At 43.8% G+C, this 9,638-nt stretch overlaps 1 non-coding gene across 1 annotated transcript; it reads left to right on the top strand.

Annotated features, from left to right (window-relative positions):
* Positions 1–8,120: 8,120 nt before the first annotated feature.
* LOC120267227 lies at positions 8,121–8,227 on the top strand. The gene has a single exon (XR_005538423.1). It is a non-coding gene; the product is annotated as a small nucleolar RNA R71 (small nucleolar RNA).
* The last annotated feature ends 1,411 nt before the right edge of the window (positions 8,228–9,638 follow it).

The following is a 9,638-nucleotide window of genomic DNA, read 5'->3' as shown; positions in this document are numbered from 1 at the left end:
ATCAAGCATTCAAAGTTGGAACTCACAATAAACATCAATTTACCAACAAGTACTGCTACAGTATATGCTACAGTGCCGCTCTGCTACAGTATTCACCCTAGATAGCTTCCCAATTCCATACTTTCATCGGGGTAACACAAACGGCCACACGTTCACGTCGTGGATCACTTGCTTCTTCAATGGTGTACACGTTGGTGGAGCTCTTGTTCTATGTGCATAAGTCGGAATGCTCGAATGTGACTGCGTTTGTGCCCCTCCAAATGGATGTGCCCACTCGAATACGAGGAGGTTGGCACACACTCTAGCATCTCACACCTGACCTATGTCTTCGCGTTTGAACCTTAGCAAGATTTCCTCCAAAATTGGTGGATTATGATCCACATTAGCCTATCTCCTTCATACTCGGCCTCACAACCCTACCTGCATAAAATTAATATAAAAACACACATATTAGTGTAAAAACCCAAGAAAAGTAATGCTCAACATAAGGAAAGAATGCTTCGCATTTATATCACACAAGCACTTATCTAACTCCCCCACACTTAAGCTTTTGCTTGTCCGAAAGCAAAAATTAAACATTCTGTGCATCAAAGAAGAAAATATTTGAAGTGCTTGGCCTTAGGTTCACCAAAGTATACTGACACGCGTCCGAATATGTGTGTAAACCGCAAGTGCACAGGTGTCGAAGTAATAATTACCCCGGTGAGTGGGTAGTCGAATCCACAGGGAACAGGGCTACTAGTACTAACTTTTTCTCTGCTTTCTAACCTACTAATAAATGGAAAGGTGTGGTGATCTAATGTGCAAAGAAATGAATACCGGAGACAAATATGCAAGGGTAAAATGGATGGAGATCTCAATCAGTAAAAGTGGGGTATTCGGGCAATACTCCCCCTAGGATTCAGGTATTAGGTACCGAATAAACAAAGTGTTTCTATAATGAGTAAGTTAAGTCGTGGAAATCCAAATATAATCGGATCCGGCCTCCCGATCACCGATACTAGTCCCCTCACGAGGTCCCGTGGAGAAATCGCTCAATCTCAACACCTCACACCACATATGACTCGCAAAGCACTCTAGGGATTCTAAGAGTTGTATCCGATTCCCTAAAGATTGATCCAACCCTAATTCCCAGATAAGGATCCTAACCCCCTACAAGGTCCCGGCAGAGAAATCTCTCAATCTCATGCCTCACACCAAATATGGTTGCATAGAGCTTAAGGAACGGAGATAGAATACACTCAATCGGAAGGGAGAGGGGACACTCCACTATCTCATGACTTACCCCTCAACCCTCTTTAACCTTGAAGTTCTAACTCTAATGGAGACCTCTCTCACATCAAAGTAACAAACCAAGCAAATCCAATTAACCACAAGGATTAATTAAACAAGCAAGCAATGAGAATACAAGATTAAAACTTAATCAAACTCGGATTAAATAGAAACACTAAGCAAATCCACAAAAGATGAGAATCCTAGGGTTCACAAGCCCAAATACCCTCTAGAGTTTTAGCTCTCCATGGAGCAACATACAAAAGACACCATCAATGAATGATAGTACATTAAAACCATAGAAATAAACCCCCTTATATATGAACTGATGGCCTTGATGGAGAGCTTCGACGTCTTGAAAGACCCACTCCGAAGCTAGGTTCACCGGTGGCTTCCTTGATGCAATGACGGAGGAGAAATCGATCAAAGTTGGTGATGAAGCGCCTCCAAAGCCGCAAAGACCTCCTCTCCTAACCCTAGCCGTCTCACCCCTCAAGAGCCGCACAAAAGATGAGAAATAATAGGGCAAAACGGCTATTTATAGTCCTTAGATCGCGTTTGTCACGTGCCCTCATGCGCCAGTGTGGATTTTCCACGCGCCCGCGTGGGCTGCAAGAATTTCCACACTGGAGCGCGGAATTTCCACGCGGCCGTGTGAACAGTAATTGCTACAGTAAATATGACAAAACGCGATCCGAACACTCTTCTCTTAAGGCCACATGTCCGAGCACACGTCCATGTGGTAGTCTATAAAACTTTTCTTCATCGACGTATCTTTGAGAGGTCTTGCAATCTTCACAAAGAGAAGAAATATGAAGATGTGGATGCCTTTGTGCCCTTCCAAATAGTGAATTTACTTGAATCTTATTGGAAGTTGGCACACATCTCCATGTTTATGAACTGCTCTCGTGTCTTGGTCCTTGAATTGAACAAGAACTCCCAACATTGTGTCTTTATAGCCTATCTTTGCTTCCTTTTTACTCTTCAAGGCATTCGCAACCTATATGCATAAAAGAACACCAAATACACAATATGAGACATAAACCACAGTAAAAATGATGCTCAATGCATGTAAAACATATATAAAAATATATCTACTCAAGCACTTATCATATACAAAGAGAGCATTCTACAAGTGAGGGAAATTTCAACACTAAATGTGAAAAATCAAAACTCTAGATAAAAACTTGAATAAAAAAAAACAACAAACCCGAAATCGTGAAAGTGTGTGGACTCACTCAAGTCAACCCAAGGTATACTCCTCAAAGCTCTAAATATAAGGGACTTATTTAACTACACAAGTGACAACAATTTCAAAGATGCTAGTAGCTTCACACATCCTCTAAGGTAGCCCTTTCCAAAGCGGCCGCTAAGGTGGCTTTCACACTTTCGAGGTGGTAGCTCTTTCTACCCGAGTGGTAGCTTTCACTCATCCTATGAGATAACTCTTTCTCTCATTAGGGCATAGCTAGTATCCGACTTATGAGAGTAGCTTCATACGTCATAGGTGGTAGCTCTTTCCACCCAACAAGCACAAATAAACAATAAAACTATTTTGTTCCTTTTATTTTTTTTTTCAGAATTTAGCACAAGAAAATAAACCTAACTAGTCCCTTTAACATCGAACATGAATTTCCAATAGAGTTCAAATAGTGAGTAGTGCACTAAGTGTAAATCGGGCAAAACTTCCTAGAAATTCAAGCAAGAACTAGAGCATGAAAACATTCAATGTTAGAAATTCTCGTAAACTCAAGAATACAATGCTTGCAACTAAGGTGAACCAACATTGGCTATGTGAGCATATAACAATCAAGAACAATAGAAAAGATGTGTGCACTATGAAACTCCCCCCCACACTTAAGTTGTAAATTGTCCCCAATGTACACATGCAAGCTCACTCAAAATATAAATCATTCAAAAGAAAATGTGGGAGAAGAAATTAAAACAATACTCCCCTGACTCGTAGTGTGGAGTTTGATGAAGCTAGTTCGTTGGGAGTAGTGTTCCAACGTGTTGTGAAGCTCACATGGCCAAGTACCTCAGTACCTTGGCCGTACCCATGATTAAGTCTCAATTCACAAGAAGACAAGACCATCTGCACGCATACACGAGGGGGTTCATTGAAGCTCAATAAAGACAAAAACAAATCGAGTGTATATAAAAGATGAAGCAATGAATACAACTCGATAATGCAAAAATGAAAATAAACTCAGAAGGAGAATCATTTATGAGTGAATAAGTCTAAGAACAATAAAAATATAAATAAAATGCAAGAATGTAAAGGAAAGGAAAATCAAGTGTTAGTGTAGCTCTCAAGCGCCGGTGCTGCTGCAGCTGCTGGTGAAGCACATAGTGGGTCTACTGGTGCTGGGGTAGAGGTTGGAGGTGCTAGAGGAACTGAAGGGACCGGAGGAGTCCTCGGCCGCAATACAAATGATGAGGCGATGTCTCGCTCTAAAATCTGCTGTAACACGTCGAAACGCGCCATGAAGTCTGTGTACTGAGTAGCTTGTGTAGCCTTAATCTCGGCAATTTCTGCTTGAGCCTCAGCCACCTCTGCTCGTATCACTCCCAAAGCTCTCTCGAGCCTCTCAAAATGATCATGGGCTCGAGATGGTGGAAACGTACGCACGGGGGGTGGTTCCTCTGCCACTAGAGGTGTCTCGGTCTCCATCGGTGCTGGTTGGGGCTCGGGAGAGGGCTGAGATGCCCCAGCTTCATCCTCGAATGGTATGTTCAGCACATAAACACCATTTGAATATTTTCAAACTAACCCTATAAGCCTCATTGTCTCTAACCCAAGGGGTGCTGGTATTATCGCCTTCTCAGTTTCACTGATTTTGTCTCGCAGAGCCATCTCGACAATGAGTCTGGTAATATATGAACCTGAGAAGATGACACCCAATCTGGGATATTGTCCTTGATGCTTCAGATACTCTGCTAAAATATGCCCCAGATGGACTGGTTCATTCCGAACCATGCAGTACAAGTACAGAAGCTCTTGCTTGTTGATGACTCCCGTGCTATCACCGCGACCATTCACTGACCTGCTTATGATGGCGTGAAGATATCTGTAACTAGGTTGAGATAAACATGAGGCCTTAGACACTCCTGGTTCATATCGCCCCTTTCCACATAGTAATGTATACGCCTCAATGGGAGATAGACCCGACATGTCAATTGGAAGATTCTCATACTCAGTTTCAGTATACTCTTCATCATATAGACCAAGTCTAGTGGAAAACTATGTGACACTCATACTATAATGTTGGCCAAGGGCTCTGAACTGGATAGCGCCAACACTATCAAAATGAGCAAAAGAGCGGTCGAACTCAAACGAAGCAAGTACCTCCAAAGTGAGTGTGCGGATAGCAGGATCATGAATATTCAATAACTTGTGCCAATTACCGACCAATAATAATTTCTCGACCTCGTCAGCCATGTCATCTGCTAGCTGCACCTTCCTAAGTAACCCAACATCCGGGATTTGCTTTTGACCAAACTTAAGCTTCTCTAACCACTCAAACCGAGCATTATGCGCAGGGAGTGTGAATTCCATGATTTCCGACTCAAGGGCAGGCTTTCGAGGATGTTTGGCAACTGTTTTCTTCAATTTGGTGGCCATACCTGCATGTATTAAAAAGAAAATCAATCAGTTCCATTCAGACTGCAGGAAGATAACAACACACCGCCGTGCGGAAATTCCACATACCCATGCACATCCACGGGGCGTGGGAAACGCACGGCCCTTGTAGCCAATCTCCATGCCACAATCTCTATCTCAATTCCAGATCATCTTAAAGACAAATCATAACCATTTTAACAAGAAGACGGTGTGTATTATCCATTTCAATCATGGGTAATCAGTTAGATTCAAATGAAATCCAAGAAGAGAGGAAATTAAGGTCTACCAATAAGCTGAACCTAAACACCCCTACAATCCACACAATGCGCAATCAATCGACTCGAGGAAGACAATATGAGGGGATGAGAATGTTAGAAAAATGCTCTTTGGGCGGCTTAGGGTTATTTGAGGAGAAAGGTGTGACTGTTGTATTGGGAGAGCGGACGATCTTTTAACTCCTTGAGATCCACACGGGCGTGCGGGAATCGTCCACGCTCGTGCGCCCTCAAACGAAGGATTCGCAGTGGTAGACACATGCCCCTGTGGCCTCGCTGGATATTCGAGAAAAATATTATACACGCCCGTGCAAAAATTCCGCACGGCCGTGGACATTCACATGCCTAACTCAAAAGGGGCGTGTGGGCGGTCACACGCCCCTGTGTCTTCTCGGGATGGGAAATACTCCTCTGCATATTTTCGCACGGGCGTGCAGGAATTACTCACGCCCGTGCGTGGTTCACAAGGCCGCCCACAGGGGCCAGTCCACGCCCTTGTGCGCTCTCGGGAAAATCTGCCCAACTTTGCAGGGATTCACATGCCCGTGCGGAAATTACCCACTGCCGTGTAACAGTCGCATGGTCATTCACGAGGCGTCGTACGCCCGCATGCCTTCTCCGATGAGCTCGCAGTATACACCCACGCAGGCGTGTGAAAATTCCACTGCGCCCGTGTGTTTTTCTCGGATGACTTTAGAAAAAAATCTGCAGGTTCTGCAGAATATTTCTGAACATGTTTACACACTCAGAGCGTGCCCTATTATGCAAATTTTACCAGTGAAAAACACGAAATAGAACCCAAACGACCAAACTTTTGCCAATTCCTCATAAAGCACACGATGACTTTAAAAACCCACAATAAAATTGCAGCACAAGCATCTAAAATTTTAGACATCAACACTTAACGATTTACTCATGCAAACGAACTAAACTAAAAGATAAGAAAATAGTAAACACTTGGGTTGCCTCCCAAGAAGCGCTTGTTTAATGTCACGTAGCTTGACGTATCTTGTCTTACCTCACGGGGGTTCATGAATGAAAGTCACCCTCTTACCCATTGCTTGGAAGCATGATGTGCAAAGTCTCTTGAGGGTAGAGGGTGTATTATCGGGCTTCGGACCACCTAGCAATTGTTCATCCAACCTTCTTGGTTTATGTGCATCTCCAACAGTCTTGGAGTATTTCGGTGGCGTCTCCTAGCCCTTTTCATTTTCCGGAGCACCTTCTTCAATATCCCCGGGGTAGATGTTACTTCTTCAGTCGACCCAAGAATCATTACTTCTTCATTACTCTCCTCTTGGTCGAACAAACCTTCATATGGATCCGGGTTGAACATTTCCTGCATGTATTCATCAACAAGCTCATAAGTAGTGTCTAGGAAATACAAAGTGTCATCAAAATTGAGAGAATGCCGCATGGCTTCAGCAAGGCGGTAAGTGAGTTTGTCATCTCCAACTCTCAATGTGAGCTCTCCGCTGTCCATGTCATTCAATGCTTTGGAAGCCCGCAAGAATGGTCTCCCAAGTATCAAGGGTACATCCGCATCCTCATCGACATCTAGCACTATGAAGTCAACCAGAAAAATGTACTTGTCCACCTTGACAAGCACGTCTTCAATGATATCTCTCGGATGTCGCACCGTTCGGTCCACCAATTGTAAAGTCATCCGAGTAGGCCTAGGCTCTCCCAAGCCTAGCTTTTGGAAGAATGTGTATGGCATGACGTTGATACTTGCCCCTCAATCCGCCAGTGCTATTTCCTCACCTAAGTTACCGATGTTACACGGAATGATGAAGCTTCATGGGTCTTTCTTCTTGTTCAGCATGTTCTTTTGCAGCACCGCCGAGCATGAAGCATCTAGCACCACTGAAGCACTCTCCTCCAACTTCCTCTTGTTAGTCAACAAGTCTTTCAGGAACTTAGCATACTTGGGCATCTGAGCTAATGCCTCTACAAAAGGAATGTTGATGTGGAGTTGCTTGAATAAACTTAGGAGCTTCTTATACTATTCATCCCCTTGGTCATTTTTCAATCTAGAGGGATAAGGGATTCTTGGCTTGAAAGGTGGGGGTGCCGCCTCTTTCTCTTTCTTAGCTCCCTCCTCAACCTCTACAACCTCGGGTGCGTGTTCTTTAGGCTTCTCACTCGGAAGCCTCCCTTCAACCTCACGACCACTTCTCAAAGTGATCACCTTCATATGTTCTCTAGGGTTGGTTTCCATATTGCTTGGTAAACTTCCATGTGGCCTTTCGGAGAGAGACTTCGGAATTTGCCCCACCTGATTTTCAAGGTTGTACAAAGAGGCGGTGTGGTTGCGAAGTGTAGCCTCGACTGATTAAAACCGTATATTTGCAGATTGAACAAATCTAGCCAAGTGTTTCTCTAAATCCGTCATTCGGGTTTCCAAGGCTGAAATTCTATTTTCAAGTTGAGGTGCTTGTTGTTGTTGTTGGAAATCCGGCGGCCCCATGGCCTTTTGTGGTCCTTGATTACTCCATGAAAAGTTGGGATGATTCTTCCAATCTGAATTGTAAGTATTGCTATATGGGTTCCCTTGAGGTCTCATGCCATTACCTACAAAGTCAACGTTTTCCACTGAAGAAACATCACCGATCGAGATCGGGCAATCAGAAGGAGCATGTCCTCCACCACAACCAGTGCAATTGGTCACGGCCGCAACTCTATTCGAAGCTATGAGATCTAGCCTCTTACTCAGACTCTGTGCTTGCGGCGCCAATGAGGTTACTGCATCAATTTCATGGATACCGGCCACCTTTTTCTTCTCTCTAGCATTCCATTGGTAACTATTTAACCCCATTTCCTCAATCAATTGACGAGCCTCATCGGGGGTTTTGCTACCTAAGGTACCTCCTGCTACCTCATCCAAGAGTTGCCTTGTGCTCGGGTTCAAACCATTATAGAAGGTTCGAACAATCATCCACTCTGGGAATCCGTGTTGCGGACACTTTCTCAGGAGCTCCTTGAACCTTTCTCATGTCTCGAATAGAGACTCCAATTCCAACTGAACAAAGGATGAGATCTTATTCCTAAGCTTTGATGATTTTCCGGGAGGGAAATAACGGGCTAGAAAAGCTTCTACCATCTTCTTCAAGGAAAATGGGAAGGCTCTCAATTTGATGGCATCGTCCGTAACCCCATTTATCTTCAGCATATCGCACACCTCGAGAAAGCTCTCTATGTGACTATTTGGATCCTTATCAGCCAAACCGTTGAATTGTGCGGACTGCTGCACCATATGGATGAATGCCGGCTTTAGCTCGAAGTTCTGAGCTGTAATCGGGGGACGCACAATACTCGATTGTGTCCCTAACACTGAAGGTTTGGCATAGTCGGATAGTGTTCGCTTTTGCTCATTCTGTCCTGCCATGTTTTCAGATTCCTTTCCTTCTAAATCAGCTGAATTATGTTGTTCTTCCACAGGTTCTTTCCCTTTTCTTCTAAGTGTACGTTCAAGCTCAGGGTCTCCTTTAATCAATATTGATGGATTCCCTCGGTTCATAACCTGGAGCTGCACCAAAAAGAAAGAAAAAGAAAATCAGAACGATGATAGAATAAGAAGATATGAAATAGAATGTGTGGTGAAATAGCTCAGAAAACAAAGTGCAAAGTATCTCTAAACGCCTATTCCCCGGTAATGGCACCAAAAAATTGACAAGGTCCCCTTGCGTATATCCCGCAAGTGCACGGGTTTGTCGAAGTAATAATCCCAGGTGAGCGGGTATCGAATCCACACGTGAGTAGGGAATAAAAAAATACTTAATTCGATTCTTAGCTATGTAAAAGATCAATAATAATGAGTGTGACAATGATTCAATTCTCAACAATAAAAGCAACAAGCAAGAGAGCAAAAGTAAAGAAGGGGGTAAGGAAATCGATAAGGATGGGGTACCCGGATAATGCACCGCCGAGGATAATTTTTTCAAGTGCAAGAACCCTCTATTATACATCCTAATCAATGCAATGGTGAGTCGTGGAAATCCTTAATTACATAGTCCCAAATCTAAGGTCAACTATGGCTAACTCTATACATGTCCCGGAGGAGAAATCGAACAATCTCAACACCTCGCACTCGCATAGGGTTGCAATGAGCTTTAGGGATTCCAAGTGATAAATCTCTTCCTAATTATAGACCTAACCCTTTGGTCCAGGTGAAAGGTCCCTAACCATAATTAAGACCTACATACTAAGATCACCTCAACGCTTCACTCCGTTGCACGCGCAACTAAGCCCCAGCGGAAGTTCATCCCTTAGACCATTCACTCTATTATAGCCACAAAGAACTCGAGGAACGGAGGTAGAATCTATCACACCGGAAGGGAAAAGGGAAGCTCCTATACGTCTCGACTCACCCTCTCAACCCTCTCCAACCTAGCTTTGTCTAACGCTCGTGGTGTGTCACTCACTCACAAGGTTACCAACAAGAACTCTCAACCCTAGTATCACTC

The sequence above is a fragment of the Dioscorea cayenensis genome, chromosome 1 (assembly GCF_009730915.1).
Source record: "Dioscorea cayenensis subsp. rotundata cultivar TDr96_F1 chromosome 1, TDr96_F1_v2_PseudoChromosome.rev07_lg8_w22 25.fasta, whole genome shotgun sequence".
Lineage (NCBI taxonomy): Eukaryota > Viridiplantae > Streptophyta > Magnoliopsida > Dioscoreales > Dioscoreaceae > Dioscorea > Dioscorea cayenensis.
Note: the sequence above shows the minus strand (reverse complement) of the source record. Positions and strands in the feature narration are given on the sequence as shown.